Source organism: Eucyclogobius newberryi, unplaced genomic scaffold (assembly GCF_026437365.1).
Source record: "Eucyclogobius newberryi isolate DKJ021-1_F unplaced genomic scaffold, fEucNew1.0.hap1 SCAF_18, whole genome shotgun sequence".
Lineage (NCBI taxonomy): Eukaryota > Metazoa > Chordata > Actinopteri > Gobiiformes > Gobiidae > Eucyclogobius > Eucyclogobius newberryi.
The window spans coordinates 14,935,598-14,959,919 of record NW_027315812.1 but is presented as its reverse complement, the minus strand read 5'-3'; the positions used below and the strand labels follow the sequence as shown (position 1 = coordinate 14,959,919).

At 41.2% G+C, this 24,322-nt stretch overlaps 1 long non-coding RNA gene across 1 annotated transcript in view; it reads left to right on the top strand.

The window, feature by feature from the left end:
- Nucleotides 1–16,829, top strand: part of LOC140364486 (uncharacterized) — a 100,179-nt gene extending 83,350 nt beyond the window's left edge. Inside the window, exon 4 of the long non-coding RNA XR_011927710.1 lies at nt 16,813–16,829. This is a non-coding gene — a long non-coding RNA (uncharacterized lncRNA). The remainder of the gene's footprint in view (nt 1–16,812) is intronic.
- Nucleotides 16,830–24,322: the final 7,493 nt, after the last annotated feature.

Below are 24,322 nucleotides of genomic sequence, written 5' to 3'. Positions count from 1 at the left end.
TAGAACTGCCATACATTTCTCCTTTTACTCAAGCTGAGAAATTAAAGGAATACCATTGTAAGCGAAACAAGATTTGTTCTAAATTTATGCCGCGAAAGCTGGAGGCTACGCGGCACCTCAGACACACCGACTTTATTTGATCTCGACTGGTTGAGGGGAAAAACTCCTTTATGACTATCAAATCTGTCTCTCTCTTCCCCGTGAAGCGTGTTTACCAATGCTGCCGCGTGTTTATCTGTGAATGAGAATGACTCCTGAGACGCGCCGCGCTCCTTTGCCCCCACAACAACACATCTTTCTTTCATTTCATGGTCTTTACAGAGAGCGCCAGACAAGTCCAAACTACCGGTACAAGGTCGTTCAAAGGCATGGCGTTTATAATTCATGCCAAAGTTGGATGCAGGTCCACAACTTGAACCGGAGGCCTCCCTAAATGTTTTATTCAGATTCTTTGGTCAAACACTTGATTTCCAGGGGCACCCTCTGCTCTGTGTCCACATTAGAAATAATCATGAAATTTCACACCCACACATGGCAGGACTTCACCAAACGCACAGGAACAAAATGATAGAACTATATTATGTCTTATTATTTTCTGTATCTACTGTATGCGGGACGAAAAAAATAAATCATTTCCTGTTATTGCATCTATTTTTTTGCAACTTGGCATAAACATTTCGATGATGGGTTTGGAATTAATATTTTAATCCCTTTCTAGATGATTATTGCAGCCTTCTATTTCTTTCACTCCGAGTTAAACCTATAAAGAGTCAGATTAAAAGATAAGATTTGTCTGCCGCTGCAGCTATAAAAATATTATGCAGTAGAAAAATGAGGACAGTAGGTGCAGTTCAAACAGAGAGATTAATCCTTCCTATAGGTGAAGCCTGGTGGACATAACTGTATAAGAAAAGTCATGGTGGTATCAGTTCCATGTGTACTTCTTATACAGTTATGGCTTGGCAATAGTGACAAACACAAATATATTTATAATGCCAATAGAGTTAACCAGATGATAATTTTGAAATCACTCAGACCTTTCGCAATCTAATGACTAATTGAATAAAAGAAAAAAATAAATCATCAACACATGAATTCATTGTAGCCCTATGTAGGTGATGTATCGCCCACGTGGAGTCAAATCTCGTGGCTGCACTTTGAAGGGCACCCGTTTGTTACGTAAAATGGCTGAGTCTTGAGGCAGCTGGGCCCAAGGGACACGACACAAACATGTGCTGTTGACCTTGGAGCTGTGGGCTTCAGGTGTGTATGCAAAAAAACAACCGAGAGGAGCCGCGTTTGAAGTGTGCGCGTGTGTTTGTGTGTGTGTGTGTGTATGTTTGTTTGTTTGTTAGTCTGTTTAAGAGAAGGGGGCAGCATGCATTTTTCAAAAGCAACCAAGGATACCCATAGGCCTGAAGTCTGTGAAGCTCTTTGATATGAGCATCTCAGTCTTTATAATTACAAAAAAAACGTCATGATTAAAACATGGCTGCAGAGTCCAGACCAGTGGACATCTAGGGAGAAGTCATGGCTGATATAGTATATCGTTAAGTTAATATTGAAAGTGTTATTTAGAACATATGCAGTACACATTCGATATTAGTTTGATGTCGATACTATTTATTTCAAAACGTGGCAAACAAACAAAAACAAAGATAATTCCAGTGTAATCTTCCAAACAAGTAAAAGCTGGTTTGTTTGTTTATTTGGTCCGGACAGTGCATTTTAATGAACATACATGATGTACATGATGTAAACAGGCCGGATTGTAGCCATGGGCTAATTTCCATTCGTCGTCCTGCATTCTGTGTAAAAAGGGGTGTTTGGTTATCGCAGTGGTATCAAAACTGGGTATTAAGTTTTTTCTTTAGTACTGAGAGAGAGAAATGTTAGTACTGTGTCAAGACTAGATATCTCCAACCTCAGAGTGAGCTACTGTGTACATGAGGCAGCCAAGGCCACAGTCCCCTCCAGGAGCACGAGGACCATAATGACAGGACATCCCTCACCAGGTACATGATGTGTGCATGCGCCCCGGCCTTTAAGGGAAGACTGATCCTCACAAATGACCTGTTAGATCAACATCCACGGGTTTAATTAGAAGTCTAATGGAGGTTCTGAAGCAGCAGCAGCACAACGCCCCTCCGATTTCCCCACATCCAAATACGCTTCAGAGAATAGTATCCGACTGTGTTACAGTTTTTATTGTATTCACCAGCAAAAAGGCAATGCCTGTTCTTACTGAGCGTACTGAACTATTCATGGGAACTATGAACTATTCAGTTAGGGATGTGCAATATTCACATTTCAATAGAGATTGAAATTCAAATGTGCCTATTTTCTTGGATTAAATGACAATGATTACTGTAAAGAGTAGGAAGAGTAGGAAATAAAACAGTTTCAAAAATTGTGATTGATGATTGGGAACAAACTTGACTTGCATTTTAATTTTATGTTCACATATTGCCTAGCTTGGTTTTACCATTCAAGATATATATTCACATTGGCAAGAAAAATGTGTCATGTCAAAGTGCTCATTACTCACAAGGAAATACAGACTGTTGGAGGAGATGTGGCAGCAAGGAGGCAAACCACTATCATGTGTTTTGGGACTGTCCTGTTGCTCAGGAATATTGGACTGAAGTTCACAATGCAATGCAGAGTGTTTTTGTCATTGCAAACGCTCAGAACTTTAGAACTATGTACTTGGGCCTCAAAACTCCTGCCATGGACACAACAGATACAGTTGGAATATAGGTTTGGCCGCAGGAAAAAAGGCCATCACTAAGAAAATGGCTGACACAAACCACGAGGACTGGACTGACATCGCAACAGACATTAAACATTAAATAAATGGAAAAAATGTCTTTCGGACTTAAATTGGAAATGGACAAATTTGTGGACCCAGTGGGATTCTTATTTTAATTCATCTGTTCCATGATTGTGTTTCCAATGTTGGTTTATGTCTATTTCCAATTTTCTATTCTTAATTTCGCACACTGGTCCTGTTTTATGTCTGTTATGTGCTCTATATTTTAATCTTTTAGAAATTAAAAAAATAATAATAAACATGAATTGTTAATTGCCAAGCAAGAGTGCTAATTATCCATCACTATGATAGATGTGATTGTTAAATGTGGGAATTAAATAAAATCAAAATGCATCTTTCTCTCTCTTTCTCGCGCTCTCCTTTTTTTTTACAGTATAGTGTAAAACACATACATTGAAGATGTACATCTACAGTTGGAGGCGGTAAATGCACTGTTTCAGTTGGCTGCCAACCGCCACTCAAAGTAACACAACAACAAAAATATCAAATTACCAAGTTTAAAGTTAACACATCTGTTTTTGTGTGTTTTTTTGTGTGTGAAAAGTCTGAATACAAAATATCCAGACATTCCAGTTATAATCTAAACATATGGTCTTGTCACAGTATAAATAGGAGGGTCTTAATGTTATTGAACTATTGCCTTCTGCTGTGCGGCTTTGAGCTTGTCTGTTCCTTACCATTTCTGGTGTGCGCTGTCCATTACCATTGTTGGTATCTTACTATTATTGCAATGTAATAGTTAAGCTAATAGTTAAGTAACAGTTACTTATTGTAATCAATTGCAATACTCCATGGTTACAGCTCATTATGTTATATTAATAATATAACATTTTCATCTTTGTACTCCTTATTGGAGAGGAGTAAAAATAAACATACACATTAAGCATGCGTAAACATTTCTTAATTTCTTTAAATAATGATGCCTAATGATATCCTCCATCTGAAGATTTGTACATATGAAGTGAAAAGAACCTCTCTGTCAGACACTTGGACTCGAACTGTTTCTCAGTCCATGTTCTTGTTGCACACTTGTTGGCAGTGGACTTGTGAAATGTAATCCTCCACGTCACGAGTCCAGTTCCTATTCAAAGTTCGCTTCTCAGCAAGTTCACAGGAAATCCTCAGATGAGGATGCATCAGAGGAGACTTGTCTATACTCTGCTCAGTATATTAGTAGTTATACCACAATGCACTTTATATAGCTCACACTCTGGAGGCAGATCACGGTGACCCGCCGTCCTCTGCCCTCCGCCCTCCGCCCGCTGCCCTCTGACTCAGCGTGCACTAAGAGCAGAGAGCACGAAGTGGACAGAAGCACAAGCAGAACCACGCGCTGTAGTGAGCTGATCAATTTTATGACATTATCAAATGCATTTATTTGTAAACATTTTCCACAATACTGTATATTTTTCATTTTTAACAGATGTAGAATAACATGGTCGAGTGGTTAAGGCACAGCACATGTTTTCCGGGCTCCAAGTGCAGCCGGAGTTTGATTCAGTAAACTGGAATTTTTTAAACAGAATTAGTTTTTCTATCTGAAAGTACAGTTTCCCCCCTTATTTTAATAACAATATCATTATTAATATTAAACATTTTAAAAAAATAAACTGAATGAACCTAGGCCTAAATTTAGCCATAAAGGTTATTAGGCTATATTTAATGCAGACACTTGCTTGATCTTTGCAGGGAAGAATAGCCTAATTAGAAAATGTATTTATACACAATAATGAGCACACAGTGTTGTATTCGGAATACGCTACCTGTAGTTAAAATACATAAAGTTGCATTGTATAAAACAGAGCAAATGAATAAAACAGCTTTATGTCTGTTTGACCATTTATCATAAAAGAGAGAAGAGAAATGTCACACACACTCACCACAAGAGCTGTAGTACTTTATTTTAATTACTTAGTTAAAATCAAAATTTCTTAATGAAATACAACAATGTTTTCCTTTGAATTTAGAAAAGTAACTGTATTCCGAACACCACCAGATAAAATAGGGGCTTAAGATTTGAATTCTGAATATATTTTCAGTAGGAGCATTGTATTCACTTCAACACTGCACCTGGAAGACAATTCAAGGTACCGGTATGTTATATTCTTAAGTTATTTGGACAATAGCTTTCAAGAATAAAAAACATTCAAGAAGAGGAGGAAAAGAACTGATGCATGAGTTTTTTAAATATTTTTTTTCTCCCCACAAGTGCAATATTTTGGATGAGGATGCTGATTTGTATTATTGTTTAAATATTTCAGATTCACTATTGGCTTTTATTATAGCGATGGTGCAGCTTTATTTCCTGTGAAGTCCATCTGTTCCAAAGCTGAAAACGCAAAAGTACGAGCTTGTGAACTTCTCAAGTCCATACTCCAAGTCTGCACCTACAAGTCTGTATCGCAGAGTACACGAGTACAGTGTCTGCATACTGAAGATTGAGAAACGGCCCCAGACTCAGACTCAGAGACAAACAGAGACAGGTGAAGGGTAAAAGCTGTAGAAGAGGCCTTGACTTCAAAGTGTGAGACACAGTGATTTGTGAAACCACGAGGAGCAGAGAACCTCAGGCGTGAAACCCAATCGCCTCGGCTGTGGTTTTCACCATCCTTCTCCAGAAACCCTGTTTGCTTTTGCTTTTTGTACTCCTTTTTTGAGGAAAGAGGATGGAAGCTGCGGGAGGGTGGGCGGGGACAAGTGTCCGGGCCACTGTCAAATGCTTAAGAGTGTTTCCATGGAAACGTAATGAAGGGTCTTAGGACACCCCCGAAGGGACAAGAGGGAGGGGTTTGAAGACGGATCAAGGCACAAGGCCAAATGAGGGGAACAGGACTAGGGGGAAACAAATTAAAACTAGACAGAAATATGCACACACAGAGAAAAAACACAAATTGGATTTTTAAAACACCAAAAGTCACTCTCAAGCTTCAATGTGAAATCAATATTCAAAAAACAAGACAGCAAATATAGTTCTATCAATAAAAACTATTTTGTATGGACATTTTTCAAATCATTTTTACAAATTAAAATAAATACTATAACCAAAAATAGAGGTGTAAAATATTTTGAAAAATGTATAATATTTGAAGTATTGTTTTGGAGATATGCAAAAATATATAAAGTACATACTGTTTATAATAAAAACAATGGCTGAAAATAGAACCAATTAAAACTTGTGTTATATTTGACAGTCCATTCAAGTTTGCACAATATTTGAACCTCAAACAAGAAATGTATTCTGTATATACGTAATGCACATTTTAAGAGATGTATGATTTATTGCCATAAAAGAGTCTAATACTTGTAATTGGGATGATGGAAAAAAACAAAATCATTCTTTGACACCATAACTGAAAGTAAAAACATTTTAAAATAAGAAATCCAATCATTTTCAGTTAACACAAAGCCCGATAACATCTTAGTAGACACAAGAAGAGACAAATGAATCAGAATGGCCCATGTGATTGAATAAACTATAATATGCTGGATTAGCTGTACATTGGTGCTCCAGTAAAGCCAATAATCTTGCCCTGGAGGTGATGTGTAGCTGAACCTGGGCCCTGTGTGTGGTCTCCGCTTGGCCCTTCACTGCATCAGATCCTCATCCCTCATCAATACTTGGATCAATGTGTGGACATGAAGCTATTGACTGGGATAATGATGAGAATTGTGCACCAGTTGAGAAAAAACACAACACAAATGTCCATATGTTTGTACAGATGCATGTGAGCATAAAAGTGATGCACAGGCCTCATAGGGAAACATTTGATTTAGTTTAGAAGAGTTTGGGTCTGATGCAGCGCTATCTGTGTGGTCAGTGTGTGTCAAACCGCAAACAAGCATTCTCTTGTCAAAGGTTATTATGGACGTTTCGAGGCGGCGTGCATTTGCTCCATAGTGACCCAGACACAGACGTGAGGGAAATGCATTGACCTACACAAGACAACATTTCATGCTGACATCTTAAATCAATTTTCTTGATGTCTTCAAATGCGGTTGCTTGTTTTTATTCATGTGAACAGGTTAACACTAAAAATATGTAAATACTAAATCACAACATACAATCTGACATGCATTCTTTTAATTCCACTATGACTGTAACTGTGTTCCACCTAATTACGACATAGTTCCATTGGTCAACAGCCGCATTTAGTCGCACAACAGATAAACAAATCCAAGTGAGGATGAGCGCACCTTTACTCATTAAAATAATGGGGTCTCATGTTGTCAGTGAGAGCAGCGACACATCACACGGTGTTCACACAGGCCCAATAAAAGCAGCTCTGACTTAACAGGCAATTGTGTCCGTCTGCAGCCAGCGCACTCTTAGTCACGGACAGTGAGTTTATTGGGCGGATCAGTGTCAAGTGCCCATGTCCACACACACACGCGCACACACACACACACAGGCTTTAATAAGCCACACTTTAATTTAGGCCCCGTCACTACAATGAGGCTTCCAACATCAGACAGCAAATTGTTCTTGTTCAATGAAAAAAAAACATCCTGTCTTCCGTCCTGACACGATGGCGAGCGCACAAAACAAAAGGAGCGGGGGAGGAGAGAGAGTGACTGTAGGCCCTGTGTGTGTGTGTGTGCGCGTGCGTGTGTGTGTGTGCGTGCGTGGTGTTTCCACAGATGTAAATAAAGAGTGCAGTTACAGTAAAGCACGTGTAACAGGAGGCACTGGAGGCGCTGCGTGTGGGAGTCTGTGTGGGAGAGTTTCATGTCTCTACAGCCTCTTGAATGTGTTCAGTTAAATAAGCTGATTGTTCTTTAAAAGCTTAATCAAACTCTAATTAGCATAGCTGTAATTGCACTTGCCTCGTGGCTGTGGCCCATTGACATGGATTCCCATGTTAATTATTGTAATTGCCTCTCTAATGCTATGAATACTTCAAAGTTATGCAAATGATGCTGATGAGCAATCCACCAAGTGTTTGAACGGCTGTCATTACACACTTGTGGTAAGAACGCTGATTGAGATGTTGCATATTCACATAACCTCACTTTAGATATATACAGCATTCATTTAAATACTATAACAAGAGCAGAGTTTCACAGTTCTTCATTAGAAATAACGCATTATACACAGAGGACATATCCTCCGACACAGATCACAAAGTTAAAGTCAGGCATGTGAGAATCTCTAAGAGATAACACACTTGTTTAAGCACAAAGACTTAATGAGGGCACAAAAAAGCAAACGTATAGTGACTCCGAAGACACAGGATCCACGACACATGACGGGAGCAGCATGTAGACTATTCTCTGACTAATTACCCCTGGTTCATCTCTCTCATCTCACACATACAAACACACACAGCATCAATGAGGCCTGTTGACTGGTGTAATCTCAGGCTAATGCTCCAGGGAGTGAAATCAATGTGACCTCACAGGCCCAGTGCATAATATGCCTCAGTAATGAGCTGGCACTGAGTGCCACAGACACACAAGCAACACGAGAGGCTGTTTTTGTCCAAACACATTCTTTAAGATGAGGGGGCCAGGGTCAACACAAATGTGCGCCACACAAATAATCCAGTTGTACAGGTTTGGATCTAAAGACAGTGACTACAGTCTATGTAAAGACAGTGGAACAAAGAGCAGATTAATGCATGAGAAATGCATTTTCTCACGATAATATACATTCATGTACGCATGCCCCCTCGCTCACACACACGCGCACACACACGCTAACACACACTGACACAGTCTACAGACAGCTCCCAGGAGAGTGCCACTACAACTTCCACCACTTTATTATTGGTCAATTTGGAGGCTTCTTTCACAGGGGTGACATGGCTTAGGAGATGTCACAGCCCAACCAATCAATACCACTCTGAAGAGCCCAGGACCACAGTGTGTGTGTGTTTATGTGTGAGAGCCCGCAGAGCCGCAGCAGCTGTGACTGGACTCTACCCTTCTGACCTGTTTACCGGACAGTAATTACATGGGCTCCTGCTGACCAGAACCACTAATGAACTACATGATGGACAAGGTACGCAAAACACTCAAACAGCGTTGTGTTAGACAGAATCTATGTTGTTTATCTTAAATATAAATACACATGTTAGGATTGAGACTTTGGGCTGGTTTTGTAACTGTGAATCTTGACAAATGTTTTTATCGCCAGGGCCTGTGTCAGAGTGAGTCTGGAAGAAAGAACAAGCCTCACAGCATGTGTGTAATCCCAGGCGTGAGTTTCCCTGACAAACCTATTGATTCTATGGATTTCCACCCAAAGTTGTGATAATGATACATCATGGGCGGATTTGGCAGGACACAGGGCTGAGGGAAGAGGTGGTCAAGCAATTTGCAGCCGTAAAGACGAGGGGAGGTTCTGATTCCTAATACCAGCGCTCAGACCACAAGGAAAATGTCCACTGCATCTGTCCATGTCCCTCTGCTTGGCTCAAGTTTGTCTGATGGGTCAATAATACACACAACTTAAGTAAGGACAGCCACAACAAGAGCTTTTGAGCTGATGCGGATGAGGCCTGGACCAAACACTGATAAAACTGTGTAATTCAACCAATATTTACTACATTTCACTTTTCTGCTCCTATCGTTTGTTTAACCAATCCATACAACGTTTTCCATGAGAATATAGACAACGCTGAAAAATGGAGTGTCAGATGAAAGTCACACATATTATGCAACACAAAATTCACATCAATTCTTTTTGTGCATTTTTTAAATTGCATGTTCAGAAACACATCTGTGAGTCCCAGAAGGCAGGTTATTTTGAGTTTATCATGTAATTCAGAGAACCTTACAGTATCAAACATAATCCTTTTGAGTGAAATATACTTGAATGATTTTAATTCCTGAGTTCCTGAACAAAAATAACTATCTTTTAAGCCTCTTAAAATGCTGAAAAATTAGATTTGTGATGCACTGGTGCATAAAGACAAGTTTGCATGAAAGGCAATAATTTATGGCCCATATTTCACTCTGATTAAAAACCTAAGCAGCGATTATAGTGACTACTCAGCAATCTTCTCTGACATCAAGGCATGTTGTTTCCTCATTCTAATCCACTACATTATAATTATTCAGTCATTTCAACTTTGAGAGGGGAAAATAATCATCTTTGGGTTATGTAAATGATTGGAGCACTAAAAAGCCCTCCTTGGCAGATGGCTCAAGTCTGAAATAGGCCCATAGTCATTTGAGGATTTCTGTCATCAGATACATCTTTGTCTTGGGCTTAGGCACTTACTTTAATACACAGGGACAATGTCATTACTGTGTTATTTCAGTGTGTCTTTAATGTGTTGCCAGGGCTGCGGTGTAAGCCAGTTTTACTATTTCATATGAAAGGCAATACTGCATTTTAATAGTGAATAGAGAAAATAACACGCCTTTAACCAAACTAATATAAATGGTAGAGCTTGATTTAAATACACCCCACATAATGACAGATTCTCCATTTCCAGAAGTCTCTTTTTAGTCTTTTTCTTTAAAGGCGAGTGTCTGACTGTCTCCAACCCCCAGCAGTTATGGCCAAATCAGGATAATAACACCTCCCTTTAAATGAAATGACCGCAGCACTGACTGCCAGCTAAAATTAATTCCACCTCTGACCAGAGGCAAGAACACAGCAGAGCTTAACCCTCAGTAACACAGCCCGGCTTCACACAGACTCACTATGGAGCACAAATGTACAGGCACAATCAAGATGGCTCTTACACACAGATAAAAGGAGGTGCTATTTTGTTTAATCGCGTGACAAATGGAAAACAATCAATCTATTTGTTGGATGTTATCGAGGCTGACATATTAATACAATCTAATACAAATATGCCAGTTACTATTAAGAGGTCCTCTGCATTTTGTGCACTTTCGAATAAGGCTATAGGGTGATATTTCTGCACTTTAGTGATTCATTTTACAGACATTTCACATTTGTCTGATAATTAAACTTCAACTAATGCATTTAAAACCACGTGTTAACACATTTCTGTTGGATTTACATAATATTGTCTGAGTAATATTGTTATCAGGACACAATATCGCCAACCCCGCGCACTGTATGTTAGATTAGCAGTACATATTTCACTCTTCTGTTATAATGTAATGCTTCTGGATGTTTTCTTCTTATTTTTTAACGTCTTGCAGTAATTTCTTTTATCAAAATCATACAGCCCTATGAAGCTGTATTTTTAGGATCAATAAAGAGGATATATATGAAATAACATTATATTTACACAGCTATATCATCACAGTCATTTGTAATATGGCATTGATAATAGACTCATATAGAGTTCTATATAGAGTGAGGAGTAAAGTGGTACAGTAGAAAGCACTGTGCACCTAAAAGTACAGTTTTAAAGGTAAGACTTGGTGCTGCCCTGCATAGCTCTCCAGCCTTATTGATTCTGAGCATCGATACAGGCGGCTCCGTCTCTTAATATATTTAAACTCTAAAAACAGCAACACGTCACAGCTGCTTGACTTTGAATGCTTAAAACAAACACCATTTTAAACGCATCCATAATATACATGGTCGGGATCTCAAATTCACTTTTATTTTTGCCTGTGTGTGGGAGGCGACCTTTCCTTAACTTGAATTTAAGTGACATTTGCAGGCCCAATTTATCTTTGTTACATTTATATGCTCCTCATACTTGAAAAAATAATCAAAGTAAAGTTGTAGCGCCGCGTGGAAAGTTTATAGTTTACAGAGTGGACAGGATCAAATGATGAGGATTTATCGTTTTCCTGTGGTCGTGACAAACCTGTGTGGTATTATAGTGTGACACAGGCTCCAGTGACTGTGTGATGAAGATGTATAACGTGTACAGATGCATACATGCGAGAGAGGGGGGGGGGGGGGCAAAAGAGAGGGGGGAGAGCGTTTCTAGGGCAAGTCTAAACTCTGTCATGTTGATTAGCTGAAGGTGTTAACGCACTAGATTCTGCCTCGTCCCATTGGCCTCGCGACTGATCAATGTCACTTCTCTCCTCGAGCTGGCCCTTATTTCCGTGACAGCAGCAAGTGTGGACAATTATCTACACGGCCACATCACAGAGAGGAGGGGAATAGAACACATTTACACATACTTGTATGCAAATTCTTTCTACATCATTTTCATCGTCTATTGTACACAAATTCAGTCCTGTAGAAATAAACAGAAAAGCGCCACGAGATCGTCCGCGATGGCCTTATTCTTTTAGCATGATTTAATCACACTGACAAGTATTGTATTGCCTTTAAGAGGGAACTAAAGATATCTGCTTCTTCTGAGTGTTCGCATCTGGTTGAACCCACCTTGTCACTCAAGTCAAAGAATAAGGAACACTTTTGCTTTTGGATGTGTTTGAGGCGTAAGTGTGCAATTAAATTTCAAGCTGGAAACTGCTTAAGAAGTGTGTGTCTCACCTCTTACCACTCTGGTGCTGCTGCTGCTGCTGTGGTGGTGCTGCTGTGGTGGTGCTGCTGTGGTGCTGCTGCTGTGGTGCTGCTGCTGTGGTGCTGCTGCTGTGATGGTGCTGCTGTGGTGCTGCTGCTGTGTGTGGGGCTTGTTGCAGTGGCTCAGCGCAGCCTTCAACAGATTGTGGCTCTGCGCTGCCAGCTCCCACCAACTGCCTTGTGCCACTTGACATCTCCATTGGCTCTCTGTGATGATGTAAATAATTACACTCAATTAGCACTTAATTAACAACGCTGAAACAAAAGGACAAGTCCCGGGGCGCAGATCCTCCTCCCCTCGCTCTCTCTCCCTCTCCCTCTCCCTCTCTGTCTCTCTCTCGACACACATCAGGGAAAACAAAACATGTCAGCTTTTGACAATGTGCCATCTGTCCTGGAGCCGGCAGATACAGGGCTTAGACACAGGCGCACACAGCCTCAGCCCCTCAGCACATGCACTGCTCTAATCGGCTCTTTAGGCCCACATAATTACAGCTTGCTATGTTAATTACCTAACAATTAGCAGCCATCTTTTTCAAGGGCCAATCAATGAATTAGCTTGTGCTGTCGAGCTGCCAGAGAACGTTCCATTCACACAGCAATCCACACACACTTCGGTTTGGCCACTTATTTTTGACACTCTTCAATGCATGTTATTCAAGGGAAAGAAACATTATTGTAAAAAGAATCGTTTGCAGGTTTATTGCTGGAAGTGACCAAGGCTGTGTGTTCCTTCCTCTTCCTTGTAGTGGATTCAGTTCAAAGTCAAATCAGCCCTAAACAATAAGAACAAAAACACATTGCATGTCTTGTATTGTTCTTTGTCATTGTAATTTCCACTCATTATTAAATGAATAATGACAGCATTTTCATCATTGATCCCCAAAATGAATCTTAATGCCAATTTTGATTGGAAACAAATTGGTGAAGCAGGTGCGGTCCCGAGACTAATGATCAATAAAAAAATCTCATATTTCATAATTTTTAGAGGCCCCAAAAAGCTATCAGTATGAAAAATGTGCACCCTTTACCAGATAAATCATTCATCACTGCTCCTATTGAATTTCCCATATTAAAACTCCAATATGAAAGTCATATATAGGCCGATAACAGAATCAGATTGAAAATTGAGAAAAATTCCCCTCCTGCCAATAAATGTATATCAGGGACTAATGCTCATGGACGGCTGCTTCCTCGAGAATGGACGCGCTGACCTCATGGAAGGTGAACAAACCTACAGCGTCTTGTTGCATTCAAATTAAGTAAAACCAGACACACAAATCATATGCAATTTTTCAACATGACACAAATTTTGCAGGGAACATATTTGTCTCACATTCACGTAAAGGACAGCAGCACCACACACAGATATGATACAAGTGAAGGTCCAGGAAGTGTCATGTGATCAAACACGAGGATACAAGGTGAGTGGCATGAGCTGCCTTTACATGCACTCTTATTTAGAGCGAAAATGACACTAAAATACATGGAAGGGTTAAATCCTACTCGTAAAGATTCATTGTTTTATTTTGTGCGACCATGAACTTTTCTTTTTCATTCCGTACAAAACCTTCACTGCTTTTCCTTCTCGTTACTTTTTTATTTTGTACAACCATATCAAAAAAAAATCTTGTTGTTTTCCTTCTCGTTGCATTTATTTGTACAACCATAAATGGAAAATATTCATTGTTTTTGGTTCTGTTACCTCATATTTTTGTACGACCATAAACAAAAGACTTCTTGTTACCTTTTAAATGGTACGACCATAAACAAAATACACTATTCTTTATATTTTCCTTCTCGTGTGCGACCATAAACAAAAAACTAACAAAAAACCACAAACAAAATGTACATTACTTGATATATCCTATTTAAATTAAGCTGTACAAATATAAATGATTGTAGCACGCACACAAACGCGACATGAAAGGCCTTGTGAGAGGGTCTTCACCACACTACAGGTGACACGAGGGGAAGGACCTTAGAAGTGAATCGAATGTCCACGTATACTCCTTCTCAGCACAAGATTATCTGTATTGTTCACATTGTGATGTATTGTTCAGTTCTTTGGACTGACACTGCTCAAATAAATAAATAAACTAAAGACGCACAGGAGCAGTTTTTTCCCTTTTCAGTGCGAGCTGGAGGTAAGGAGCCTGTTACTGTCATTGAAGTGGTGATGATACATTCAAAAGTTAGCAACCCTCTGTGTTTGTGTCCTTTCTAAGCTGTCACTAGGCAACGGAGACTGCTCTGATTGGCTGTTGTAATCATAACATTTCAATAATAAACTTGGAAAAATAATAAATAAAATAACAAGTTGGAACCTTGCGACTTGACCCAAAAGTAGTGGTAACAGAATGGCACGGGCCCCGCAGACATGAGGGGGACGCCACAAATGATCCCTGATGAGACGCACTACCAAACTCAGGGAGAGTTTCCCCACCTTCCTCCCACCGTAAAGTACACAGCAGCAGGCCGTGCAGCAGGTATTATTTGATGTATATAATTGAATCTGGGTGCGTTCACTTGCTCTTATAGAATATTTGATTCTCTCATTACTCTTCATATGGCTGTGGATATTACAGTGGATGTTAGAGCAGGACAGATTGGCCTTTAACTTCTTTTATTACTGAAATCCTCAGGCAGGCGAAACTCTCAGGTAATTCATTCAGCTGATTGCTTTGTGCTATATTCGTATCATATAAGCTTGAGCCACTTTGCTTTGCCACAGCTGCTAACATATATTTTTAATTTGAATCCACCAATTTAAATATGAAAATGAAAATACAATAGCTGACGTCAAAACAGAATAAACATTGCCCTGCATATGCTTTGGCTGCTCTTTCCAGCCTCTCCGTTTGAGCCCTTAGCGACCGTGCTAGTGCTAGCCACAGACAGCTCTCTAATAGGCCCAGCTGTCTCCTTCTTAATTTGCTGAAATTGCAAAATCAATAGGTGTAGTCGTAGCCGCCGCTCCCTGTTTTAGTGGGAAAAGATAAAGTCTATGGGAAGGCAATCTTCACTTTCAATTTGCCTGGTGTTCAGCATTGAGGCCGTAGTGCTTATCACTCTACTTAAAGAGACTGTGCCGGTGTCATGGCCGACCACCAGAGGACCTGCTGCTCAGTGCTCACACAGCACAACACAGCACACACCGCCTCAATGTGCACAGAAACAACTAAGGGAATAAACACAGGTGTGAAAGAAGAACATTAACCGTTTAGTCAAAACTCAATCCATTTAAGTTCAAAATGAGTTTTCTTATTGTGGCCTAACATGTGGTTTATTGATCTGCATTATCTAAGCACGCTATTTATTTTCATCCATTTAAATCCAGATCAAATGATAAATCATTCCAGGTATTGGTTATTGCATGCTCTTTTGTCTCAGTGAGTCTTAATCCCTCTGATGCTGCTGTGTCCATAATCCTCCCTTTCATTACCTGTCCTCCTCGCACAGCGCCACCTTATTTGCGCTTTGAAACTGCACCAGAAAGACCAGATCGGGGAGAGAAGAGTAAGGGGGGGAAAAAAAGCACAATCAAACAGACGAGGTGTGAGTGTCAGGGCACTGCGCTTGATTGCAGAAATAATTTGACACGGTGTGGAAAAGAGCTTAAGGAAATGGTAATCTTCTGGATATTAATAAGAACTTTACGTTTTCCAGTTAAAGGGACGGGAAATCCACAGAAATGAGAGCAGGGATTTTGATGATGATGCTGGAGCAGGACAGAGGGACACGACTTATATGGGCTTGTGCTCTGTTACAGACTGAAGCGGGAAACGTCTAATGACTTTGTGACATTAAATCTTTTGCCCCAAACCACCATGACGAAGGGCGAAAAAAAGAAAAAAATGTTTACAAAATGTCCTTAGAGGCTTACATATTAAATGCCTTGTTTCGGCGTAGTTAGTATGAGGAAAAAGTGGGCAGGCGTACACGGGAGAAGGGGAGGGAAGGGGAGTTCAATTTTGCAAACATGCGACTGCTGCATATTTATGACTGCGCGTCGCAAATGCACTTTATGATAAGGCAAATCATTCAGCGCACACATCACACACACGGCGACTTTAACAGATTGGAGGAGCAGAGTTAAAGAGCGCCTTGTTTGCCGTTTCCTCTCGCACAATAAGCACCCCAACAATGCCCCCCCTCCCCTCGCTCTCTCTCTTTACCCCCTCTCTCTCTCTCTTTGGGCGCCCCACCTGCTCCCAGCCTTTCTCCGCTCTCCACCAATCACAGCGCGCCTCCGACAAACCTCATAGTTGGTTACACACTGGCCCCTATTGGCCGTCCCACCGCTTGGACAAAAAACGACAGCGTTATGCAGATCAAATGCACTTGGATCGGTTATTCTTAAATGAACATGACTTCTTTTCTTTTTTTTTTGACTACTTCAACTGCCTTTTTTTCCACACAGACATAAATATTTGTACAGGTTTGACTGAATTAAATCTCTCCACCAGAAACAGGGAAATTGATCCGAGCAGTAATATCCCACAATTAATGTTGGAGGCAGTTCTTTTCCGGGCAGAACGTCTGTCAGTGAATTCTGCAGCTAAATACATGATTGCACTTAAGCCCTGCAGTTTAGGTGTGTCTCGTTTCCCCAGCAGCAGCGGCAGGACCAAGGTCACTGACAGGCACAGAGCTCAGCACACAGGGGCCAGTCTGTGCATTTATCATTAGTGGATTAACTGTAATCAGGTGTACATTCCGACTTGCAAAGTTATAGTATTTTCAAATAAAACATGTATGTGCAGTCTAAATCTAGCAATGTCACAAAATGTAAATTATTGCGAGGAAAACATGATTTTATGATTATTGATTTTTCATGAGCAAACGTGAAATCCTTCATTCACACTGTCTGATAGATCCTCTCCTCTAATATGGGAGCAGCTTTATGGAATAAAACTTTATGAATGATCAACTTAATCAAATCACTTTACAACATTACATTGAAGTTTACCTGTTTGGATGGAATTTAAATGACTTATTTTTGCTCATGATTATTTTTTTTAGTTCTCACAAATATATTGTAACCACCATGATTATTGATTAAATAGTTAATATTGACATTCCTGTTTTTTTGTTTTTTGTTTTCAATCAAACGCATTCCTAAAAAAGCTTGATTGATTTCAAGAAGTTATCATGTTTGAATTACAAAAGTGTAACTAATAACATAATAAAAGCAGTAAAGTATAGTATAGTATAGTATAGTGCACTCCTCGCTTATATTTCAGTCTAAAGTGTCATTATTACTGATCCCTCTTGAAAGCCGGCCTCCACCTTTTTGTATAATATTTCAAATGCACAGTAGTTCAGTGGCAGTATAGGCAAGGCTTAAGGCGTGACTGTAGAAGACTGGAAAACCAAGAAAAAAAATCAGCAACAAAAATGCCTCAAAAGCAATGCTCAAGTTTCCCAAAAGACCTTTTATTCCTCGTCAGTGGCGCCGCACCGCCCTGTCAGCAGCACACACACCCGAGCACAGACAAAAGCCAAACGCACATTATCCCGAGCTGCACACATTGAACAAAATGCCAAATGTATACATCAGTGGAGCCATATATTTGGTTTGCTCTGACAGCTTCTCAACAGTTCTCCTGCCTATGCAAATGAGCTCAGCCTCTCCACTGCCAATGATGTGATATGAGGCGCTGAATATAAATGATTGGGAATGATTGATGGACCCTCCCACTCGCCGCCCTGGCTCCGCAGACAGATACAGATTCAGACCGGCACCGGCATCCCTCCTGGTTCTCCCATGCATTTCTCAGTCTGTCATTCACTCTATAATCCACACACACCGCTAATCTACAAGTTAGCAAACGTTAATAGTAGCTTTCTTTCTGCACTCTGCAATTTCAGACCTGTACACAAAAATCATTAGCGGGATACAATGTCCAAGTGTACAAGTGAAAACATATTTACAGCAATATTAGGCTATTTCTTTTGCCTGTTAATAATTTACAGGGCGTATAACAGCTAACAGAATAAAGACATTTTGACAGCACGCCTCCAGAGAAGTTGAACTCTGCGGAGGACTTTACCAGCGTACATTAATAAACCAACTCAATGGACCGTGAGAGTTTGGAGCAAGTCGCTGGAACTCCCTCAACTTGTCAACTTTCCTCCACATCAAGCCGTAACGTGTGACAAGGAAGAGCGGAAACTCATCTAAAGGCGTCTCAAACATCTCAATTGACAACATGACTCCACTAGCATTTCGTGCATTACGCTCCATTGTACAAATTCCGGCGTGTCCAAGGCCTCATCTATACAACACCAGCAATACCAGCTGGAATCACAACAAATGCAGGCCACCATCTTTAAGAAACTGAATCTACACAACTAATACAGCTTGCTAAAGAACGATATGGACAATTTACATGAACAAATCTATAAACGATAGCATGCGTAAGACAAAAGGTGGACAAAAGCGCGTATTTACCGCCTGTCTGGCGTCGTTCCCCTTCCCCTTGGCTCGACTGGCCAGGTGTATGTGTGTCAGACTGGGTCGAGTGTGATTTCTTTCAGACAGGAGGAGAGTGGAAATGGGGTAGAAGCCATTACGCTGGGAGAATCACCCAGAGCACCCCGAAATGAGGGGCAGGGGCCTGTCAGCACGCGTGGATGTGTGTGAGGGAGTGCACGAGCGGGCGGGTGGGCAGGCGAGCGAGCAAGCGGCGCAGGGTCCAGCCGTGACCTTCTTCTCCCAACAAACCCCCCTCCCAGTATGATTTATTTAGCGCGGACCTTATCCCACCTCTGCACATAGGAACACACGCGGACACATGATTTCCACCGTTTCACTGATAAGGCCTGCCGATCTGCAAATGGTGCTTTTTTTCGGTGGCGGCGGGGACAGGGACGGGCGCGGGGAGGGGATTGGTGTTTGGTGCAGGAGAACACATCTGTCAGGCTATCTCGCACCGCAGTAGCATCTCATTTTCCCCTCCGTTTCTCGGCGCGGGCCTCCTCTGTAGCTCGTTTTAGCCGGCGCTTCCCTCTCACCCTTTTCCTCAGCGTTTGGTAGCGGTCCTCTTCGCTCTCATTCATTCATTTCCTGTCTCGCCGCCTTACTGTCTTCTGTCTCTCGCCGCTGAGGGGGTGGGGTCTGGCTGTCGAGGAGCAAGATGAATTTCTGATTGCTGTCAGGCGGCACGAGCGCTCCCATTGGTCAGGAGGAGACAGGGGAGGCACGGGCGGGAGGAAAAAAAATACTTCTTTTTTTTTTTTTTCATTGGATACATGACCATAATTGCGCCCCCTCTCTCCCTCTCAGCAGAGCGGCGGCAGGCTATAATTTGGACCACCGGCACCAATTATGCAGATGAAGCTGACCCAGGTTGACCAATGACCTTCTTCCCCCGGTTTACATTTGTTTACAGTATGCAGATGTGCGGCAAGTCCGGAGCGTGCTGGAAGGCGTCTCAACAGCGTCAGACTGTAATGGCACGATTGCCTTAAAACAGCCCCCGTCCCCACACACACTTATGTTCCAGTCAGAGGGGAGATTCTGGACGAGGGGCTTGATGAAGTGTTGGGCTGTTTCGTGCAATAAAACATCATTCGTATCAGCAGGAATTCCCCCCATGTTCTTGTGACGCACAGTTTAACCAAAGACCAAAGTGAAATACATAATAAAATCCAGTGCATTCCTTTATCCTATTGTGCTTGTATCTTTCAGCACTTTCTCTCCTCTCCACATGCAGCGTCCCAGGGCTGGAGATAGGAGCTGCTCTGTCTAATTATCTGTATGGTTTACCTTGGCTCGGTGGGGCCTGAGCCGGAGAAGGGTTTAAACAGGGAGATGGACGGGTTGAGATTCTGAAACTCTACACTGTAATTAGAGACAGGCACATGGAGGGCACCACAGTGCTGACACAGAGCCTCTGTTCCCAGGCTCTCACACAAGCATACTCAACTTGGGCTAAACTGACACAATGTCTGCAACACATGGGGCTGAGAAACACACTGTTTATCTCAAAGTTTGTCCATTTGTTACATTTGTTCACTTGGCAATTACTTTTGTCTTGGTGCACTGATTACAAACTTACAGCCAGAGTCCTGTGCTTAATACTGTTCAGTGTTTCATCAGACCAACAACACACAGCAGCACATACCAGTTTTGGTAATTAATCAGAAATTGAAATGAACCTAAATTATTACTCGGGGTGTGATCGACCTTATACCTTAATAATCTCTCTATGATTTTACCATATATCTACTACTAGAAAACAGTGTCTCATCAGTGAGAAGGCTTAATAAACTCAAATGCACTTCCAAATTTAAAGATAACTTAATTAATATAAGGTAATTTAAAGAAATACCACAAAATAATAAGCCGGCTCCAAAAAAACAAGACTGATTCATCGACTAAACAACTAAAGGTTTACAGCCATATTTATTCAAACGATTATTTATATAAATTACAATCACAAAAAAAGCATGTAGACTAAAACTCACATTCATATTTTGAATAAGTAAAAAAAGTCCTGTTTCTCTCACTCCAGCTCAAATTCTGTGGCTGATTCTGTGTCCCACACACAGTGCCACTTGCACCTTCTCTGGCTTTCCAGCTCTGCTCTTTTTAAACTCGGTGCCCTGTGATTTATAACTGCTTCTTCTGATTGTGATTCTCTTCTCTCTGCAAAGACTGTATGCTCAGTGCTATAGGAGCCATTTCTATTTCTTCAGTTGGACAGATTAAACAAACAAATTGACCAGAGACAAGCGGCAATGGCACACACACGAGTGCACACTGGCGGCTTATTGCACTGGAAGTGTTGTGTTTATTCCTCTCAAAGTTAACTTCATCAAAACAATGAACAAAGAGACAGAGCCAATCAATGAAATTCATTAATGAAAACTGAAATGCATTTTATTCTTTTCTAATTACACGCATTGTAGCTCATAATTGAGCGGGGTGTATCAGAGTGGAGATTACTTCACCCTTTTGTGCAAGTGCGTGTGTCTGTGTGTGTCTCTGTGTGTTTGTGTGTGTGTCTGTGTGTGCCCGTGTGTGTGTGTGTATGTGTGTGGTGATATGTGTGCCGTTTGGTGCTGGAGTTCAGCAGAGGCACAGCCCGGGCACCAGATCCAGACAAAGCTGAGGAGCAGAGGGAGAGAAAAGGAAAGCCACTGATTTCAATTAGGCCTCTTTTCTCTGGTGTTGCACTGCCCCCTTTTGTTGGAGTTCAGAACTGCAGCCTCAAGCTGCAGGCTCAGAGCAAACACATTTAATGCAATACTTTTTAGACACTCCAGTCACAAAACTCGGGTTCACTCTGTGGATCTATTAACATACAACCTTTACTTTTACAACTGACAGTTTAGCCACAATAAGTCGACTCTGCATCAGGCGATTCTCCTGGGACAGAAGTTGGCAGTGGGCTCAGACATAAAACTGTGTCATCACAGAGAAAAACATATTATGAATATAGATCAAGGTAGATTAGATTAGATTGTATGTACCTATGTCTTTTTAAAGTGTCTGAAAAGTTGTCATTTGTGTCACACCACCACCTCTGCATTGTGTTTGATTGTGTTTACATGACGTTGTTGCTCAGATTAAAGTGGACTGCTCTTTGTACTTACAGGTGTCACTGTGCAGTATTGTGTTGTGACAACTGCGTGTGTCTTCAGCACTGCACGTTGCTCTCTCTTTACAGAAGAACACAGTGATTCATCACATACAGCACTACAGTCCAGGCTTTGTATATGGAGCCTGTACTTTGCCATCTGGCCCCAACTGCCCCACAATAACAAATGTTCCATGTTTCTGATTGGGCAATTAAAAGCAGCGGGGCACAGTGTGGACGGGTGAGATTGTGACATCCATCATCTGAAACAATCGGCCACGACTGAGCAGTGTGTGTGTGTGTGTGTGTGTGTGTGTGTGTGTGTGTGTGAAAGCAGAGAGCCCCATGTCCCCATATCAACTGTGAAACCAACACACGAGTCCTTTTTCCCCCTGATGCACAGAGGCCAGTGAAATAAAACAATCAATATGGCCATGTGACCAAACCAGGAAGTGCTACAACCTAGTGTCCAACTGTGACACAGAAATATGGACAGTCTGTATGAACTGCTGGTGGAGGAAGGTTTAGTGTTGAACTTAACGTAAAGTGCACAGGATCTCAGATGTTGCTCCTTCGCTCTTTGAGAACAGGATTTTATCATGTTTGATTAAACTTTGCAAATGCCTTTGAGAGAAACATACATATATGGCAAAGTTGTCCCTCATGGCCTCACAAAGTAAACTTTGTCATACTTGAGCTCATATCAAAGTGCAGCTTCAGTCTTGGTCTGTTGATTGTCTCAGAGTGTAATTAACAGGGCAATAATCCAACGTGGCATCAAGCCTATAACCCAGAAGTGTCTCAGATTTGTGTGAAAAGGCTCAGAGCTGAGCAGCTTTAGTTTAATCATGACCCCATTAAGGCAGAAAACACTGGGCACAAGTCTGATGAATTACATTTGTGGCCCTCTCTGAACCTTTGTTTAGCTAATTCCCTGTTGACAGCCTAGTGCTCCACTGGCTCCAAGAAAACTTCCTCGAGAGGAAAGATTACTTTTATCCCTAATTAAAGCAGCACATTTACATAACTCACCAAGTCATAATATATGTTAATGTGCATTTACATTGTAAAGTGCAGCATTTGCAGTTAATGTGGCCTAAATATGTCCATAAACATAATTTAAAATGTTATTTTAGGCCCTATCAGACATCACCATTTACATAAATTATACTCAGTTCCACTGTAAGGTTCAAATATAAGAGAAGTGAGTCACATGTGCATCAAAATATACTTTAATGTGTTTCAGCAAGACAACTCAGGGCCACTGTCAGTTACTTTAAATCAGTCCAGAATATGGCCAACATAGTTATCAAAGCAGCACTGTGCAAATGTACAAAGGAACATAAATACACAGAATTGTAATATTGTTACCGAAAGTCTTAATATAGTAGAGTGAAAAAGCAGCCACTGCTGTGACTGTGGACTTCCTGGTGACTAAATTAGAAAAGGGGATAAAACAGATTTGAACAGAATAAGGGGAATGAAATAATTGAGTCCTGTTCCACTGAGCTGAAGGCAGTGCACACAGGTCTGTGATCTCTCCTCTCTCTGGCCATTTGCAAGTATCACTTATGATCCTGAGTGATTTCATTTGGTCTGAAGAGGTTTGGAGAAGAGCATAACACCAGATGAGCCCAGGGTAAAACCTGTAGCTCATAATTTTACGTCCTTCTTCTACATATTAAGTGTAGACAGCTCTTAGCTATGATAAAAAGCTGTGCATACATTTCTGTTTCTATACAAAGACGCAGGAGGACGTACGGAGCACTTGCTTTGATTGGCCGCTGTATGTTGCAGCACTTTTCAGGAAACCGTTTTTTCCTTAAAGATGGAAATAATAAAGAAAGCAACCGACATGTTGGGGCAGAATAACCGATGTTGTAGTGCGTTTCCCTTTGATTACCCCTTTTGCCTCCAGCTGCTCTGATTGCATTTCAGTACAGTTGTGGCACGTGCCTTGGCCTGGCGTGACCACCCGCGTCTGTGTTTTCACCTGTGCAGCCCACTTCCAGAGCTTCTTCCCTCTTCCAAACAGAACAATAGCATCGAAATGAGTCACCTCTTTGATCCGACTGCCTCTCCTCTCGCTCACTCCAGTCTCCACACCTGGCCTAATGGATTTTCAAATGCAGGTACACAATTTGTATCCAGACTTGACAGGCATTTCCCTTTGTGTTTAGAGATGGGGATCAGCCTCAGAGTGCTTTGCTGCTGATGGGTTTGTTGAAAGATTCTGCATACAGAGTAGAAACGTTTTGCTGAACTTTTCTGAGGGCTAAATGTGAGACTTTATGCACATTTCCACATCTGGCCAAACAAAGGTTTTAAGAGCACCTCTAAAAGCACGATGTCTTCCATTCACTTCGATGCCAGGCTTCAGAGCAGTTTGCTTCTGCTCCTGATCCACAAAACAAGGAGCTACAGATGACATTTGGAAAATATTAGGAGTTCAAAACAGAAATTAGCCAAACAATGGCAACA